At 41.8% G+C, this 20,074-nt stretch overlaps 1 long non-coding RNA gene across 1 annotated transcript in view; it reads left to right on the top strand.

The window, feature by feature from the left end:
- LOC128091459 (uncharacterized) overlaps nt 1-20,074 on the top strand; it is a 597,131-nt gene that overhangs the window by 508,422 nt on the left and 68,635 nt on the right. Inside the window, exon 5 of the long non-coding RNA XR_008211422.1 lies at nt 17,988-18,097. This is a non-coding gene — a long non-coding RNA (uncharacterized LOC128091459). The remainder of the gene's footprint in view (nt 1-17,987; nt 18,098-20,074) is intronic.

Here is a 20,074-nt window from a genome sequence, read left to right on the forward strand (position 1 = left end):
CTGTTGCTCAGAAAACATTCTCCATTCAGCATGTTTGGAAGGCAGCATCCATGCAAGGAACTACCAGATACCAGCTCAGAGCTGTAGCTGCACAGCTTTCTTTAATGGGGGTGAAGAGCTCAGCATATGGCTGCTGTGTTTCCAGTAGCTATAATGTAATTGAATCAATTGCCCTCACATGATATGAATGTACTAAATGAACATTTATCATCTATTTCTGGGTTTTGAGGCTTGTAAGGAGTGGAGGGCAAGGCCCCTGGGGATAAATCAGTCTAGTTTGTCTTCAAGAAAAATGGTTTGAAATCTGACCTGTGGTGCAAGCACAAATCAATTCAGTGGTTCTAACAGTCCCACGTGGATATTTTCCTCATTTGGAAATTATCTGCTGATGAAGGTTGCTGTCAGTCTTTACACAGCTGGGCTACCAAAAGCACATGTCTTCCAAAGTAAAGGTCATTAGTAAATAACATGTGAAATTTAAATACTGCTTACCTAAGGTAGACAAAGACATAGCAGTCATGCTCATGACATTATCAGAAAGACAATCATGGGATAAGAGAAGGAGAGAGGGAGGGGATTACCAAAAGCTGAGTTCTCGGGATGGAGCAATGGAGCAATTCTCCAGCAATGGAGAATTGCCACAAAATAGTGGTATTTGCCCATCTCCCATACCCCCCCTTGCAGCAAGAGCTAGGGAAGTTGTCCAGAGCTGCTGTGCCTTAGTCTTACAGCTCCCCTGCTCCTCCACCTCATGTTAGTTGTTCTTCTCAGCTCTGCACCAGTTCTGTACAGAGATCTAGGGCTAAAACATTGTTCCTCATCAACCTTTCCAGGTGTGGATACTGCAAGCTACTCTGTGTCTGATTTAAGCTGCTCAAATATTTTCCAGGAAAACCAAATCAGACCTAAACTTAGCTGCTTTTTCTTTCACGATGAAGTCAAAATTTAAACCTCCAGAAAATCAAGACAAAATCCCAAAAACAGGGTGGCCAGCTTTTGGAGAGTGAAGTAACTGTCTAAGTGTCTTGCCTTGGCCACTGGGGCTTCTGGTAATAGGTACCATGGGGTAAATTCCTTCCTGTATGTTCACTTTCATCAGAGTAGGATAGTATGTCTTCTAGCAGTGCCCATCTCTTTCTGTGTGCAATCAGCCCCAGATAACTGGCTTCACAGGGCACCAGCTAACCTCTTGGGTTGGTTATGGTTGCTGATAGAGTTATTCTTTGAAGTCAAAGGCTGGCTTCGTGTAATTTTTGTTCTAAAGCTAAGCTAAGCTGGTCCTATGAAATCTGAACTTAGACTCTGAAATCCCCTTTCTCCTCCACTGATGTCTTTGAGACTGCAAAGTTGGAGTGTGCCATTTTAGAGCTGGAAACCATTTATCATCTCAGAAAGTTTTTAAAGTTTTTTCAGCCCACTTTTTCATATATGAAAAACTGAAACTGAAAATCTTTCAGAGCTATTGCAGAGCCCATCATTTCTTTTAATTTATTAATGTAATTACTTTCCCATATGTTATGTTGTAAAAACCCATCTTTTTTTCTCCACTTTTCATGCACTTTTGTGCCTAAATACACTTATTTCATTTTTTGTTTCCTTCCCGTCCCAGTTGGTTCCTTTCAGACCTTTAGGTTTTGCAGCACCACAGGTGCCTGGGCAAGCATCAATGCTATACAGAAGTCTGCATAAGGAGAAAGTTGAAAATCATTGTAGATAGATTGAACAGCATAGGAACATCCTCCAGCTTTGAGCATATGTGATACTGTATGGCTACAAAGAAGGGAAAGACAGGAGCAGTGAGCAGAGCCAGGCCCTCTGCAGATTGGTGAGGAGGTTGGACCACAAGGTCCTTCAGTATGTCAGGCCCAGCTAATATAGGTAGAGCAGCCCCCACACCATGCCTGCTCTTGAAATCCATGCTTTCACACTACGCCTCACTTTTCTATTTCTCTATTTCAGTTTCCACTAAATTGATTTTTTTTTTTTTTTTCTATTTCTGCTCCTTGGAAACTTAATTCTCTGCTACCTAATACCCTCTTAGTTCAATCCCTGTACAGACATATTAGGTCACAGAGGAATTATAGAGATGCAAGACACAAAACCCCTATTGAAAATTTTCCATTCAAACTAGTTTTAGGGAGAAAATGTGGATTTAAGGAAATAGAAAAGAAATCCAGCACCAACTCATAGCAGTAGATGGTGAATTCTTACTAAAAAAACAACAACAAAAAACCTCACAAAATTTTGTGATTTTGTTCAGAGATTTTGCCTTTTTTTTTTTTTTTTTTTTTTAACAAAAGGCAATATTTTCATTTTGAACACTCTCCTTCATCTTTGCTCTTTCCTTTTGATGAGACTAGCTCAGGCTGTATCTCCTGTAATAAGCAGCAAACTCAGCCCTATTATCGCTTCAAGTGTCATTGCTCATAGTTGTTTATTTGAAGCTGCACTCTAATTCATCTTCTCTAATTTGTTCCATAGCTATTGTTAAGGAGTAGATCATGGGATGGATACTTTCTCATGAATGGGCAAATAATATTTCTTTAAAACTAGGATTACTTGTCTTGAAAAGCCTTTTCTTGTCAGAGATCCACAATATATACCAGGGGCTGACTACATACTTGCAACTTGGAATTTGCATGGAGGGACTAAATAAAAAGATGGATTAGTTGCTTTTTTGGAGATCTGAGTGTTAATTGGCTCCCTAATAAAATCATCTAGTTAAACTCTGTGCTCGGTGGTACGGCACTGCAGAGATGGAATTTTTGGAGGCACCCTGCTAGGTTGATTGTGCTTCTAGATAATTAATTGAAATGAGGAAAATAACACACACAAAAAGGAGGAAATCACAGATTTTCAACTGTTCTCCTCACATAAAGTTACAAAGATTAATTCACTTGAAAGGAAAGAAAGGATTCTACAGAACAACATGTTTCTTTGTCTGAAGCAATATTTGGCCATTGCTTCCTTTGGATAGCTCCAGATTTCTAAAGCTGGACTTTTTTCATTATTAAAATACTTTGAAGAAATATCCAATGACTTTGGATAGTTCTAAAGACATTTTAAAATTGAAGGAAGATTATTTCTTTTTTGAAAGAAAACAAAGATGGTTCCCCTTCCCTCCTGTTGATTTCTTATTTCTCCTGTTTGGCTTTTGCTTCCTTGTAGAGCAGTCCCTGTGCATACATCTTCTCAGTATGATTTAGCTTTCTGTGTAATTGTTTTTTAAGTATTTGTGCTTATTCTGTTCGTAATCTTGCAATGGAAACTCTTGCCCATACTTGGTTACATTCAAATATTGATTTTGTTTCCTTTTCTTCTGGCCTTAGTTACAAATTACACCTTGCCTTTTGCTTGGAATGTTTTCAGGTGATTGATTACAGAATGAATAGAGTGCACCCATGAGCTAAGGCTTGATTTAATCCCCTCAGTGTGCAGACATTTCAGAACAAGAAAACTGAAGTTACAGCACCCTCTGGAAACACAGACTGTGGACTTTTTTTCCTGAATATTTGTTTTCAGGGCTGTGCCATTGAATATCCCCTCACACTTGGGTACCTCTTCTTACTGAGGTGCTGAGGTCAATTGTCAGTGAGATTCTGTGGCTGTCGGAGAGGATAACAACTTCTTTGCAGCCACTTGAAGGTGTGAGGTCTACGTGGTGCAGACTCTTAAGAGATCATGACTCTTATGGGGAGAGATGTTTGATAAGAGGCACTCGTATATGTAGAACAGTGACTTGGAGTTAGCAGACAAAAATGCAGTTCCTCTTGTAGCCCAATTGTTCTCTGAAGTCCCTTCCTTTGGAGAAAACTGACTTGTTTTTATGCAAATCAGTTCACTGTGAACTTTGGGTTGTAAGCAGTGTGCTTGAAGGTACATTGGCTGCTCCTAGCTGTCACTACATGATGGGTACCAAATAGATGAAGCTTGTGCTTCAATGGACTTGATCAGGTACATATTGAAGACTGGTGTCTCTGAACTCAAGCTTACAGTTAGGCTCAGCTCTCATGATCTGAGTCACCTGCTGCTGTGGCTGCTACACCGGCAGGCATTGTGTAGAAATGGAAAAATGGCAAGCATTACAGCTTGCAAGGACTTGTTACTGATACCCCTTTCATTCCTGAGGTTTGACAAATTCTTAAAAACCTTGTGTTGTCTGTGTTTCCCTTCCTAACTTATTGGTTGATGTAACCACAGAACACTGAACCTTCAGTTAAAAGTGCTGTAATTACATCCACCTCCTCCTGCTGCTGCAAATGAGCAAAGGGGAAAAGTTAATTAATCAATTATCTGAATTTTGGAGAGAGCCATGGCAATGATAGTCTCCTGTTTCCTGGAGATTTGAAATATGCCTCCTTCCTTCGGAAGCAGATGCACTCCAGCCTAAATGGGGAGCAGGGAGAAGAAGGAGGGGGGAGTGGAGAAGATGCACGCTTGACCCCCCAGCTTGCAAAATACTAACAGAAAGACCTGAAACCATCACTAACAAAAAACATTTTTATGTCACAGAAACCTGGGGAATGGGGGTATATGTGTGGATGAGAGAGAAAGTTCCTAGGAAATAAAGTCACTCTGAAAAGCCTTGAGGTTGTTACTTAGGATGGCCTGCCTTCAATTTTATGCATTTTACCTGCCAAACCCACTTGAGCTTTGTGGCTTGGGAAGTTGAGCTTGTATTACTGGTTCTGCAAGTACTTTACTCAACTGTTTCGCAGACCACCCCTCTCTCTCCCACTGATCTGCACTATTTGGCCTCAGTATCACTTTTCCACCCCTCCAACACTGGGCTCCATCCATGTGAGTAGACACAGAGAGAATCCATCTTGTAATGTCCTGGTCTGCTTTTGGGATCCCCACAGTCTGGGATGCATTTGCTACCAAGAGATATGGGGAGGTGTAAGAAGAAGCTGAAAAAATTGCAGCTCAAACTGCAAGCAAGTAATATCTTTGAAGAAGTTTGTAAGATCTAGGATATTTGTTTAACTCTACTTAAGAAGCACATACTAGTGCACTTGAGTGGCATTTCATCCTGTGGAGTTACTGCTAAGGCCATGGTGTAACACACTGTTACCAAAGGCAGTAACAAGTACGTATGTTAATGGTAGCAGCAACGAACCAAATTAAAACACAGTCACTGCCATTTAGTCCAAGTTTAAATATATTAAAACACTAAACATTGTGCCTAAGGGTTTTAGCTAGTGCTAAAAGTATGCACATTTAAGTGATCTGTTGGACTGATGGCTCTGGAGATACCAAACTGGTATTTTTTCTCTCACTAGGTTTCTGTACAGTCCAAACCCCTTTTATATTACATACAAGGAAAAGTGATTAGGCTTCATAGAAATTTAGAATGAACCTGTTAGGAAAATTCAGATTTTTTCATCAAATCACTCTTTTGTTGTTGCTGAAGCAGAAGCAAATGCAGAGCACTGTAATCTGACAAAATGTTGCATGCCTCAGCTCTTGATACGGATGGGGAATAAACTTCAATTCTGAGTCTTATTTTCAAAATATTTAATCCCCTTTCCTTCATGAGTTTCTACAACGTTTGTAGAACAATATTGGAGAATATAAGTAACTAATTTGAATGCTACAAATCTGCACAGCCATTAACTGTAGCAGACTTTGCAGGAATCAGATGAAATATTAGCCTTAAGTTTCAAAGAGTACAGTAGTCAGTTCAGATAGGTTTGGAGTTATATTTTTTTCAAATTCTTCAAATCTTTTATTCTCTCTGTATCAACTAGATCACTACATCTTCAATACTTAATTATCTGCACTATAAAAAGAAATTCCCTTTAACAGTTAAAAAAATATTTAAACAGATTCTTTTTTTGAAGGACTGAGACATGATGTACGATGTAAAAGCTAACATTCTACTGATATATACAAGAGGGTCCAAAAAATAATAAGAGAAATGTGCTTTCTCTGATCTTGGCAATTCAGTTTATAGGCCATCATTTTATGGATGGTTTGGGAATCCATATGGATTTAGCTACATGACTTTGTTTGCAGAGTCACGGCCTTACCAAGGGGTGCATTTATTTTCCAGAACAATATGGGTTTGTTAGACCTAAAAAAATGAAAATCCACTTCTTGTGCTGGAAGTCATAAGCAGAAACTTTTGAAGCTGGTAGGAGTGGAATACTTTTCCAAAACCTGTGGTGAGACAGCAGAGCTCTCTGAGTTCAGACAATCCCAGAGGATCAGCAGCTGCTTGTGTCCCTGGAGAGGCAGAGGAGTGTGAAATGAACAAGTGTGGGACAGAAAATTGGGGCGTAATCTTTTCCACGTGAAATCTGCCTTCAGTAATGTCCTGCCTTAGGGAGAATGTGGCTGAAAGGTATTTCTAGAGGTGGCTTAGTTCTAGTTTTAAAGATATTTAACATATTTTAGCTGGACTTGCTAAGGATCTAAGCTTCTAAGAGATGAACAAAACTTGGAATTTGGGAGAGGTTCCATGAGATATACCCAGATTGCTCAGTTCATTTTCACTTGTCTCCTTCAGAAATTAATGACTTCTCTGTGTTATTTATATCCCCATCAGGAAGATAACATTTTCTTATTTTTACCTGCTGTGTAACCGTTTCTATATCATCTGACATCCTCTCTCCTTGATGCACATGTTCCATTTTCAATCTCAAATGGAGAGGGTTAGAAGGGACTGTGCACAGTAACTGTTGACTCTTTCCAGATTTCCAGTACATTGATTTGATAGAAGATCCCACATTGGCTCTGTGTGGCCATGATCAGGTGTTTAAAAGTGTTTGCTGTGCAAACATCAGTGAGACAGGCTCACAGAGGAAAAAATACAGTTTGGAGAGAAACTGAATCTTGGTGAAATCTAATCTAAGATAGACAGTGAGAGAGAGTGGGGATTTTGATATAAAACTGAATTCCTACAGAACCTGGAGTATCCTCCTTGAGTAAAACCTGTTTTTTCTTTTCCATTTTGATTTTCATGCTTTCCTAGTTTGGCAAAAACAAGATGTAGCTTTACTTGAGGGAAAAAAGAGGAAGAGGGTAGAAAGGTGTGAATTGTTTGACCTCCAGGTTCATCTTCCCATTCTCTCCTTCATTAGCATGTATGGGGAGAGGCTTCTCCCTGCTGCTGCCTGCCAGGAGTGGGCAGGCAGAAACAGAATGTGCAAGCAAGACCTTGTTCTCCATCCTCACAGCCCTGCTTCTTAGTCCTCTTTCTATTCCCCAGCCCATCACATGATCAGTGACATGACTCGACAAAGCAGACTGATGCATCCAAGTTGCATCCATTCCTGCAAAAATCACTGTCCAAATGGAACTGAAGTTCCATAAAATATTATGGAGCTGCACAAGTGTTTCTGCAGAAACACCCTCCTCTAAAGGACCACACAAGCTATCAGATAGTGCTGCTGAAGCCCTGATAATCAACAGGCTTCACTTAGATGTCATGACTCCTTGCAGTGGAATGCGTGGGGCAGCCTTATCTATGTGGAAGTAATACAGCTCCCTTCTTTTGCCCTATGGACTAACCCCTGAGACCAGGAGGAAGTGAAATGAACAAAATCAGTACTTACCCTAGGTTGTCGATAAGTCCCTGTGGGGAACTCCATAGATTTAAGTCATAGAAAGCCTGATATGTCCTTTGGTTGAGGTACAGACTAGGCTGGTGACTGCTCTGGGATGATGTGCTCCCTCCCCACCCCTGCCTCTTCCAATATGTGCTGGGTGATGTGACCCTGCAGAGGATGATTTGGCAGAGCTGTTACAAGGGGAGGGCACACCTAGAGAAGCGCTTTGGTACCACATTTACAGTGACTGACTTGCTGGCTTGGAGATTTGGAAGAGGGGAAAAAGCAGGTGCTGGTTGGGAAGGAGCAGACAAGTAGGTGTCATATAGCAAGGGTGAGACTTGGCAGGGCTGCTCTGGCAGTTTGTATTTATATGCAGAGTGGCTAGTGAGCACTACAGTAAAATTCTGCAGAGACTGCAGAAATGACCCTTTTGCTAGGGGAAGAAAATACAAACAAAAAAGGAGGAGAAGAAATCAGATTTCTGAACTCCTTATCTGAGGAATATCTTCAGTACATGCTTACAAAGTAAAAAGCTTTTTATCATTCTGCATCTCTTAGTGATGGAGAGCTTTTTCCAGAGTGATGCAGAGCAGGAAGAGCCACTCAGCATTTCAGAGCCTGTGGGGATTTCTCTGTGTGTCATTTTGTGGATAGGACTAGAGAGGAAGTGTGATTAAAAGTGAGTTAAGTCACATTTCCAGCAACCTGCAAGGACCTCAGCTGTCCTCTACCTGCTGTATCACGATGGGCTTTAAATAGAGGAATGGATCTATGTCCCACTTCTCATGATCAGCTGTGACAGCTCCCTGCTCACAAGGGCATTTGTGAAAGAAATCAAATTTGTGTTTGTGTAAGTGTGCATCAGGGAGAGAGATGTTAGTGCTGCAGCACCCTCCTAGCCAGATGATGGACACCCAAAAAAGGTGACAGTTTTGAGGATGAGGTGGCCAGGATTTGGGGAGTATCTTGAAGCACTAGCACATGAACTATTTACCTGTTTCCAGATGACAACCTCCTTCTCCTGACTTGAAGGAAAAAGTTAGTTACACTGATGTCTCCAATCTGCCACCAGAAGGGAAAGAGCTGTGTCAACACTGCAAGTGCAATTTGCTGACAGGTTGTTAGAGACAAAGAAGATGCAGGCAGGAGCAAGAGTAAAAATAGAAGTTCTCAAGTAAAAATGAGAGAAAAGAGAGATTGATTGTTTAAGTCACAAAAGACAGAAAAATGAAGGGAAAAGTAGAAAGACTATTAAATTGAATATGCCTGCCCTTTAGAATAGCACTGATAAAGGCTGGAGATGTGCAATATAAAGGTTGAGACATATCTAACCGAGGGTCACATCTGATGAAATGATAATTTATAGTTAGAGAATAAAATAGAACATTTGGATGATGTGGGTATCATTTCTAGGCTAGCAGGTTTTAGGAGGCTGGAGAGAACGCACATCACTCGATACATGAAGGAAATACATGAAGACCATTCAGCTATGAGAGGGAAAAAAAATCTCCTTGCTTCTCTATCCTTTGCTGCTTTGCTACAGGGAAATCAAATGAAAAACTAAATAATACAGTGTATATTCTCTGCTCCCCATCACAATTGACGATTAGAGAAACAGTACTGTAATGATGTCTTAGATTTTTAATGAAGATTGCTTGTTAGGCTTCACAATATAAATAAATTTAGAGGTATTTGTTCCTCAAATGTATCCAGATTGGATTTGAGCAGGAAAAGGTTAGCATGACTGAATGAAACAAAAATAGGTAAGAAAAACCTGGATAGTGACTGAACTAATCAGGAAAAGCAGGATTATGCTGAATGAGCAGACTTCTCTAAATAGATATATTAATATTGTAAATTGTAACAGTCAGTGCGATGGCCCAGCCTCTTAGTGGCTGCATCTGTTTCTTTTCTATCCACTGCAGAATCAAATATAGTCATTAGGAAACAGACGTGCACTTCCATCTCCAGAGAGCATTATATGGTATTAACTGGAACCCTCCAAAAATACATAATTTCCTCATTCACTTCCAGTTCTCTAATTCTACCTCATTTTTGTCTACCACTGCTGGACTACGCACATATCTGCTCTCTAAGCTATATGGAACTTTTCCCTGAATTGCATTTTTTTTTATTGAAATGTTTTCTTAAAGTCTCATTCTATGTAATTGCCTTACTACCCTCCCAGCCTAGTCAAATAGGTAGAAAATGCAGACTCAGGAGTATATGATTCAGACAGCTACTGTTAAGTCCTTCACCAAACCCTTTTTCTTGAAGCCTATACATGTATCCTGTAGAAAGCCAAAATGAATTAGCTCACTCTGGACAGCATTGTATTGTAAAGAATGGGATCAGACTTGGTAACGAGAAGTGCTTTCTTTACCTGATGTGGAAGTGAATTATGTTACAGAATCACTGAATCATAGAAGCGTTTGAGTTGGAAGGGACCTTTAAAGGTCATTTAGTCCAACTCCCTTCAATGAAACACTTGGCACTGCAGCTTTTCCAGAGTCTCCCAAGCATTTTGGAGAAGTAGGTCGCATTCGAATGTTCCAACATCACTGGAGGAAGCAACCCAATGAAAATGTGTACTCCCTTCTCATAATTGCTGAGAATGCGAGGGTGTGTTGGTGACTGTGCACGTTGTTTGCTTTTGCATAGACTCACAAAGAAAATCCCAGTAGAGGAATAAGCCTCTCTTGAGGTCCCTTCCAACCTCTGCAATTGTGTGTGTGTGACTTGCCTCTGGCCCAGATATTTTGCCCAGATATACCAACGACTGCTTGTATGGCAACGTCTGTGAGCACATCTAGTTCTGCAAAACTGCAATGATGGCTGCATCATCTGAGAATGGTACATCTCTGAGAACGATAGGGAAATGCTCTGCCCACTCTGTTTCATGCGACAAAAGCAGTAGTTCTGCACTATTCCACAGTGGTTTACTTGTTAATGGCCTCTATGGTAGATGTACTTGTAGCACATTGCTGTCCCACCAGCACTTCCCTGGAGGATGCTGAACCTCAGCCATACATATGGACATACTTCTGCACCAAGGAATAGAGGCTGCTGTTTGTAGCTGTTCTGATCCCAAGAAGCAGAAGCGAACGTATATAAATCCTATACTAGTGTGTATGTGTGTGTGTGCACATGATGCTAAGCACAGCCTTCTTCCTTGGATTACTTCAGGGATTTTCTGCATGACTCTGTGAAGTGACTGTGAACTTTCACATCACAGAGTTGGGATTTACGTGGTGACCAGTGGGCTTTCATTGTCAGTCCTCTGGGCTTTCCTTCCTCTTTTTGCCAGATGGTTGTCTGGCTCTTTCTCTTTCTTCTTCTTTTTTTTTTAACCTTCCCACTAACTTCTAAATAGCAGCACTTATACCCAGAAATTCATAAAAGCTGACTTGAATCTTCCTGAACTAGCCCCAAACACTAATGTACTGGCTGAGCGCACCACTAAGTTATATTTCTGCTGTCCTTTGGGACCTAGCAGTAGGCTGGCTTCCTGGTGCAGAATATTTCTCCTAGCAGTGTATCTCCTTACTCAATCTTAGGTGTAACTGATTTGCTGTGAAGGAGATTTGTTGCCGGAAAAAGCAGAGCTTCTTGAGTTTTATGAAGTTGGGCCGATTTCACTGAAAATACCTCCCAAAGGAAATTATTCTCTTCTTTCTGAATTCGTTCTGTCTGCTATGAATCGTTCACCTCCAGGAACCCATTGTTCCCGATTCTGAAAACGTCTGCGTCTTTCAAGTGACTTCACTCTGGTAGAAGCAGCAACTTTCCTTATCCCGCTTTGTACTGGGACTTACCCTGCAAAGTTCCGGCTGTTTCCTGTGCTTGTGTCATGTCCTGTGTGCAGCCTTGTCACAGGGGAGATCTCAGCCACTGTCTCCTCTAGCTTCGCATTAGTATGAACTTCCCAGTGCAAACTGGCTCTGTGTCTCAGAGAAATAGCACAGGACCTTTAGAGAAAAGGGGAACATGCTAAGTTACGCTGCCAAAGTCAGCAGACTTTTTACTAAATGAAGGAAAAATAAAAATAATTAGAAAAAATCTGAAAAAACAACAATCCAGACAACGCTCTGAACTGTGTAAGAACGAAGTCTAAAATGTCACTGGAAAATGGAGTAACACCCTGAGGGCTGCTTACAGCTTCTTTCAGAATGGGAGGGAGTGTTGCTTGCAGTTCAATCAGAAGTGATAATTGGAAAATGCACGTTACAGTTTCAGTCCTTTTGTGACTGAAAGCTTGTGACTGAATCATGTCTCCTGATGACACAAGTCAGACACCAGGCAACTCCCTCAGTGTGCTCTGAGGTCATCCTCAAAATTCCATACTGCTTTCAATACTGGTTGATTCCTTCTCCTGCTGAAATACCTGTCATCCTTTCGCCTTTCCCCAGTATGTGCCTACCTCCCCTCTCCTCCCCCTCTCCTCCTGTGGCAGCCCTTACCTCTTGCTTTCCATTGGCATCACAACAGCTTTCTCTCTCATCCACTTCATGTTATGCCTGCATCAGTGCATCTCAGATCACTATGGCAATGCATTTCAAATTACTTTTCCACCTCTGTCTGCCTCCCTAGCGTCTGCCTTTCCAGTTATCGTTGCCAGTCACTTAAATTCATTGTGGCAAAAAACATATTCCTTATTCACTTCATCACAAGCTCTTATTTCCGCGTTCCCCAGATGCATTGCTGTGATTTTCCCCTCTCTTTAACCTTGTACCTTCAGGCCACTGCTAAATCATAATCCTCATTTATTTACACATAAAATTTATCTTTCCTCTACCCCAAATCCACTGTGTCAGTCTGGCATTGCTCAGGGGGAAGGTTTTGTTTAAGAAATGTTTCTTGCTGGAATCGTAGAACAGAAGTATTTGGGTTTGACTTTCATGGGACCCTAGGATGAATCTTCAATCTGGTAGTCAGAGAAAAATGTATAAAAGGAAAAAAAAAAACAACAAACCTTTTTCACTTGCACACAAAGTAAATTTTATCCAGCATTATGTGCACAACCCATAATTTAATTTTAGAGTTCTCTCTTAAAACATAGGGTGTTACAGTAGGTATAGCAACTAACTCCAATATTAATTGCAATGTGGGTGGATATGTACTGTAAAAGGGAAAGGGGAAGTGCCTCTTCCCATTGAGACAAGCTAGATTTGAGCTGTGCCCTCAGGCCCCAGGTCTTCTTTCAGCAGATGTGTAGGTCAGTGCCAGATAGCTTTGGGTTTGGTTGCTTGTTGCATTGAGCCATATGTCAGCTGCTGTGCCTGCACAAAATCTGATGCAAGCTTTTGCTCTCTCAGTGCCCCTGAGGTAATTCTCCCCTTATGTGAACCATGTTTGGTTGCAGTTTCACTGTTGAGCTTTGCAAAACTGAGCTGTAAAAAATAACAGCACTACATACACACACACAAAATCAGGTGATAAGCTGAGTCAAAAGGGAAGTGGTGCACAGCAAGTGAAACTCCACTGTCTTCTACTTTGAGCCTGCAGTAGACACACGAGTGTAAGTGCAAGAGTTGTGCCAAGGGACACTGATGCAGAATGTCTATGGATGCTGCACTGAGGTCCTCCAGGAGACATACCTCCTGGAAACTCTGTAGTTTTAGGTGTATGGACTGATGTGGGGACAGTCTGAGTCAGAATATGAGGCTGAGTTTGCTGACGAAGAGGTGAGGAATGGGCATAGTAATGTGTTTGGCACTGGGATCTGGAAAGGGCATGGGTGCTCCCAGAGCCACAAGATGTGAAGAAAGGGAAATACAGCACTGCACTGAACAGTTACTCCTTGGGAAAAGGACTTATTTAGGAAAAGGCAGATCTCACTCTGCTTGCTGATGCATCAGCTGCGCATTACTGCAAATTACAGTGGACTTGAAAAAGAAATCTGTTCTAAAGCTACATTTGTACTCCTTGCATGCAATCTTTATTTCCTTTCAGAATCACAGAATCATTAAGGCTGTAAAGGCCTCTGAGATTTTCTAGTCCACCATCAACCCATCCACACCATGTCCACTGACCATGTCCCTCAGTGCCACATCCACATGGTTCTTGAGCATCTCCAGAGACAGGGACTCCACCACCTCCCTGGGCAGCCTGTGCCAATGCATCACCATCCATTCTGAGAATAAATGTTTCCTAATATCCAACCTGTACCTCCCCTGGAACAACCAAGATCATTAATAAAGATATTAAACAGGATGGGGCCCGAAACTAACCCCTGAGGAATGTGAGTGCTTACAGTCAGAGCAGAGCTGGTCTCTTCTCAGTGGTGACAGGTGACAGGACGAGGGGAAATGGCCTTAAGATGCACCAGGCTAAGTTTAGGTTGGGTATCAGGAAAACCTTTTTTACAGAAAGGGTTGTTAAGCACTGGAATAGGCTCCCCAGGGAGGTGGTTGAGTCACCATCCCTGGATGTGTTTAAAAACCAATTGGATGTGGTGCTTAGGGATATGATGACTTAGCAGAGGGTTGTTGGAGTTAGGGTAATATGGTTAGGTTGTGGTTGGACTTGATGATCTTTACGGTCTTTTGCAACCTGAGCAATTCTGTGATTCTATAATTCCATTTCAACTTCATGAACTAAACCAGATTTCTCTTGCAAGTGCAGTCTTTAAATATTGCTTTCCTGCCATCCAAAATAAGTACTTCACCTCCTGTTGATGTCCTCTGGAGGAGAACTACAATTCCTCATCCATTTATGCAGATTTGTTATCTGCATTCATCTACAGGTTGCAAAAGCCTGATGATAAACTCACTTTTCTTCCCTCTTGCCCATGTGACTAGGTGCTCCTAGAGAGGAAATAATTTAGATTGGCAACTGCTTACTGAGATGCTTCCTATTATTTTGCTTATCTTCCTGTAAGTGTGTTCAGAGCAAATGTTTAGTACGCCGCAGATAATGTAGTTACCGATAATGGATCCTTGCTGCTAGGGGACGTGCAGTGATTTACCTTCATCGAATTAAATCAGAGCAGGTGTTGCCAGCTCACTTCCAAATCCAAAGGTGAGCAGGTGCCAGTAAGTTGCATCTGGCACTGGGAGCAAACAAATCCAGGCTGGAGAATTGTTGAATGAGGTGATTTCTAATTTGGTGCACAACCTAGGCAATTAGCAGCAGCTTTCCAAATGTTCTTTTGCATACTCCTCTCCTACCTATTTAAACAATGGGACAGAGGAACACTGCTAGAAAGCAGGGTCTAGACTAGAGACCTTTGCAAATACTGTATGTGACACTTAGACATTTTCTTTGTATTTGATAAGGAACTGTGCAGGTAGTTATGTTCCAAAGGGAGATTCCTCATCTTGGAAAGACAGAGGAGGAGATTGCTGATCAGAGCAGGGCAGAAGTACACGATACATAGTAGTGACTGCACAGACTCCTGGCTTTGGGAACACTTCTCTATTGCCAACTGCCTGCCACAAGAATGAAATGTCACGGCAGTAGCTGGGCGATTTTCTTAGGAATGCTCTGACACTGAATATCAATTTATGGGTGGAGACCTGTTAATTTCAGGGCTTGATGTGAAGTTAGACCTTTGCTTCTTCCTTAGAGGAATACACTGGGACAATACTTTGGTAATGATTCGTGCCTACATCTGTCCTTCTATATTTGGCTAAAATCAGTGTTTCTGAAAACTTGGATTAAGCTCTCTGCTTGCTGCAAGTAAAAGCATTTTTGACTAAGTCATTTTCCATTAAACACAGCTCTGCCAGGTCAGTAAATCACACAAATAATGTTAATCACTTTTTGGTCATGTTTAATGGCCTTAAATTGCCTTAGAAATCGCTTCACCTAATTTTATTTCATTTGGGCTCTAGAAGGGGTCCAGCCGCAAATAACCACTCTCAGAATCAAGGCTGAATTACTGCAAGTACTTCGGTAAAGGTAAGAAGGCAGATCCTCAGATCATATAAATTGGTGCAGCCCTGCTGATGCCTGTGATGTTATGGTGATTGATACCAGCAGGGCCGTAATACAGCTAAAGTAAATGGTCTGCAGTTTTAAATGCCTGCTGCTAATGGGTCCCATGGTAAATCAATGGCTGACTTGTTAGTTATTTTCTCTTTAAAATGGACTCGGAAGGTACATTAATGGAGAAAAAAAACAGCTTAGCAGAGCAGTGGCCAATACAGGTAGAGCTGGAGCCAATGTAGTTCACATTTGCATTTAGACGTAGAGTCTGATTTGTTACCTTTGCAGATGACCATGCCAATGTGCAATAGGTCTAAGAGAGGCTGGCCCTAAGCCCAGCAGACCAGCCACTGCTCTGGTGTGAGCTGAGGACATAACCTCCTGGGGTTTGGATCTTGCACATCTCTGGGCTCTTGAGAATTAAAGCCTACAGGCAACTTCATGCTGCTTTTCAGACATCTTGAAGTGAAGCAATGAACAGATGGCCCTGAGCACCCTTCTAGTGGAATGAGAGCAGGAGAGAGCTACCAAACCTAGGTGGGAAACAGTTTCCTCACCCTGTCAGAGCTTTCAGGAATTCCAGTATTTTTCCTATCTCCCACCAGGGATGAAAGGTCCCTTTAAAACTTGGATGAAAATCTCCAAAATACAATCACAACAGGGCCAAACTAAATATTTTACTTTAATAATGTTCAAAGAGTGTATTTTGATTGTGACCTTCCTAAGCAGTTGCCTCTCTTTAGTACAAAAGGAACGTGGGGTTCTTGCTTGTTTCTTTCAATTAGAAATAAAACTTTTCACTTAGAAAATGTCAAAGCAGCAGTTCTTGATCACTGAAAGGTTCTTTTGGATTTTTTTTTAAGCTGAGAGACTTTTCGAAAACAAACGTTTACCATCAATCAATTTCAGCTTTGACAGATCACCGCTTTGTTCCACTGTGGGCAGAGACAGAAGAAAATTTCAGTCCCAAAATTCCTGACCGCTTCTAGCAATTGTTACCTCGGTTCTGATCTTATGTTGCCTTACATGGGTTTCAGTCCAGATAAATTAGGCTACGCTGGGCAACGAAGCTGCAGGAAGTGCTTTCTTTCCCCCAGCTCATTTTTAAATGAATACTTTAATTTAATCTTTCTTTCTTTTATTTATTTTTTTTTTTTTATCAGTGACCAACATGATTTATAGAGCCTCTAAGTTATTTATATTCTGTTTGCATGATTTAGTGTCCTAAGTGAATGCAGTTTGGTTGAAAATGGCTTAATGAAAAATGGTTTCTTTATAGCATAGTTGGAGCTTAATCTATGTTTTCAAAAATCGTTCTCATTAAAGCCTTATAAGGATCAGACCAACACACTGACTGTTGCCAAGGTATCTGCTAGAAGTGTGATTCCCAGGCAATAACTACAAGCAGTACATCACGAAGAAGAAAGAACAGCTTTGTGACGTACAGAGTGATGAGACAACTTCATGGATTTCCAGCTCGGATAGCAGCCGAGTCTTCTCTAAACTAAACAATCCCAGTTCCCTCAAACTTCCCTCATAGGAGAGGTGCTCCAGTCCTCTGATCATCTTAGTGGCCCTCCTCTGGACCCACTCTAAGAGCTCCAAATCCTTCCTGTACTGGGGGCTCCAGGCCTGGATGCAGTACTGCAGGTGGGGCCTCACAAGAGCTGAGCAGAAGGGGATAACCTCCTTCCACTCCTTGCTGGCCACCCCTTTTTTAATGCAGCCCAGAACACAGTTGGCCTTCTGGGCTGCAAGCACGCACTGCTGGCACATGTCCAGCTTCTCATTCACCAGCACTCCCAAGTCCTTCTGTGAGGGCTGCTCTCAAGGAGATCTTTCCCCAGTTTGTATAAATACTTGAGATGCTATAAATAAAATATACTATACTATGCTGTAAATAAAAATAACCTGATTAAAAAATTAAGCACAAGAAAGCCCCCAAAGAAAGCTAGCCCACCAGCTATCTTATACCAACTAAGAACAGTGTCTTTATTCTAATTATTCACACTTGATTCTAATTATTTACACTTCACAAAGGCTATGAGAGGAGAATGTAAAAGTCCTACTGTGTTCCCTGCTCACAGCTCTGGGCAGCTGTCCTCATATGGATGCCTGAGTCTTTCCAATAGTTTTCTGTAAAGTTTTAAAGAAATGAGCTGCAGTTATGAAGGCTTTGTCATGGGAGGTGGTGATTAGCAAGCATTTTGTTTAAAAGTGCCTAATGATCATGTAAGTGTTTGTTTACAACACTTTTCTGCTAAATGCCACAAATACCCAATGGCTCCTCAAAGTCATTTAGGTTCTGTGAAGTGAAATGCAGTTAGAGAATTTAGACCTTTTCTGTGGCTGGAGGCTCTTCTATCTGACAGGTTTTTCCGACTCACAATACACTCCTCACTCAACAAAGGTTTTACTTTTGACAGCAGTAGAGGCCAAAGGTTGAGGAAAATGCAACAATTACAGTTCTTAAGTAGTGACCACTGACTGCGTTTTTTGCAGGAGGTTCAGCACAAAGCAGCAGCTGATGCTTGCACATTCTGTGATCATTCCTCATGAGAAGACTTTCCTGCTTACTGGTTTTATTTTTGCAAGCCAATGAGATGTTGCAGGTGGGTGGATCTTTTTCTCATTGCTCTGAGGTCAGGCGCCAACATATGGACGAGCTTGCATCTGATTTTGGTACAACCAGTGTAAATTTAAGCGCAAGTGATCTCAAATAAACCACATATCCATGCGTAGCACACTGTGAAAGCAGCAGAAATCTGTTTTGCTTTTAAGAGATACTGCAGAGAAGACTGTCAGGAAGCAAAGCTGCTCCCTTGGGCAGCTCAGGGGACAGTGGAATGAGTCTTCAGCCCCATTAGCATGTCAGACATGGCTTGTTCTTGTCCCTCGGTCTCTGCGGTAGCCTGGCACTGCAATATGACCCTTCTCTCTGAACCACAGGGCAACTCTGCCTGCTTGCAAAGGCCACACAGTTGTGTGCTTCACTGCAGGCTTTGAAACCGCTGGGGACCTTGTGCTGTGGCTGAAGTTCTCACTTGTTTTCTTTTTTTTTTTTTTTCTTTTAGATTTTCCTGTAGGGGAGTACAATACCCTCCTGCACCAGTGGTGAGCCTGTGGCTCCACTAGACACATTTCATCAAGTGTATTACAGGTGTATTAACCTGTGCCTGGCTTTAGAGCTGATTTATTCCACACTTGCAAAAACCAAGAGATTCCCAGATGTTCAGAAACCTGAGTCCAGAAACCAAACCTGGGTCCAGACAAATGGTTTAAGACCTTCATTGCCTTTAGCTCAGAATTTCTGGCTGGAAAAAAGATAGAGGTACCTGGGCAAACACGGAGGCATGAGGACACGGAAACAGGACATTGCCTTGTCCTGCTTCACCCTTGTACCATTTGTGCCATGCAGAGACAAATCCTCAGACTTGCCAGAATTACATCCCTTGTAACCGGAGTGTGACCATGTGCCCAGAGACACAAACACAGACAAAGAGACACATGTGATCCTGCCCAAACTGTACTCATCCCTCTGCAGAAAAAATGGAATCCTTTATGCCACCTGTAGGGCTTCAGTTGAACACTAACCTGCTAGCCTCAAAATAATCCTTCAGCGCCAGGTAATTAAAGGTATTTTCCTGAACTACCTGACTAAATACCTGAAAGGAGGTTGTGGGGAAGTGGGGGTCAGCCTCTTCTCACAGTTAACACAAGAAAAAGGATAAGAGGTAATGGCTTTCAGTTGCATCAGGAGAGGTTCAGGTTGGATAATAGGAAGCATTCTCAGAAAGAGTGGTGAAGCAGTGGCACAGGCTGCCCAGGGAGGTAGTGGAGTCACTGTCTCTGGAGGCGTTCAGGAACCATGCGTATGTGACATTGAGAGACATGGGTTGATGATTGACTGGATGACCTCTAAGGTCTTTTCCAACTTTAACGATTCTGTGATACTATGATTCCCCTCCAGTGTGTATGGATTTCTTCATCTGCAGTGGTTCAGGACCAACCACAGAAGAGCAGCTCTCTTCCAATCAAAGCTATTGGCTTCTTGCTCATCCCACCATCAGTCAGAGCAGTTCCTCCAAAAATGAGGCATTATTTTACCCTTCAACAGCTGTACTTCCGTGACTCTTACAGCACGTGGAGGGAAGCTCAAAGTTGAGCAGAAGAGTTGTGTTGGCAGGTTGGATGTGTGAGGCATGTTTGCATGGCTAAGGGAGGAGGAAAAGGATGGGCAGATAGATTGTCCATAGGTATCTAGAATAAAAAACTAATAGCAGAGATTAAATGTCAAGCAACGCTGTGTGTCCTAAACTGGCCGGTGAAGATGTTTAGCCAGTAAAATAATAATTTTAAAAGATTTATTTTAGCATGTAATGTGTAGCCCATAATTCATAGAAATGCTTTCAGTTAAGTTGCATGTTTGCTGAAATCTCAGCATATTGTTAAAATGCTCTTGTCAGTAAGGATGGGCTTACCTGCTTAAGTGCTTTTCTAGGGAGAGGCTTCGATGATGGAGCATACAGTGAGGTTATTTTCCCTGAGGCAGCAGAACTTCCATTCACTTTTCACCTTCTTTTTCAACA

This window comes from Tympanuchus pallidicinctus, unplaced genomic scaffold, assembly GCF_026119805.1.
Source record: "Tympanuchus pallidicinctus isolate F22 unplaced genomic scaffold, pur_lepc_1.0 scaffold10, whole genome shotgun sequence".
NCBI lineage: Eukaryota > Metazoa > Chordata > Aves > Galliformes > Phasianidae > Tympanuchus > Tympanuchus pallidicinctus.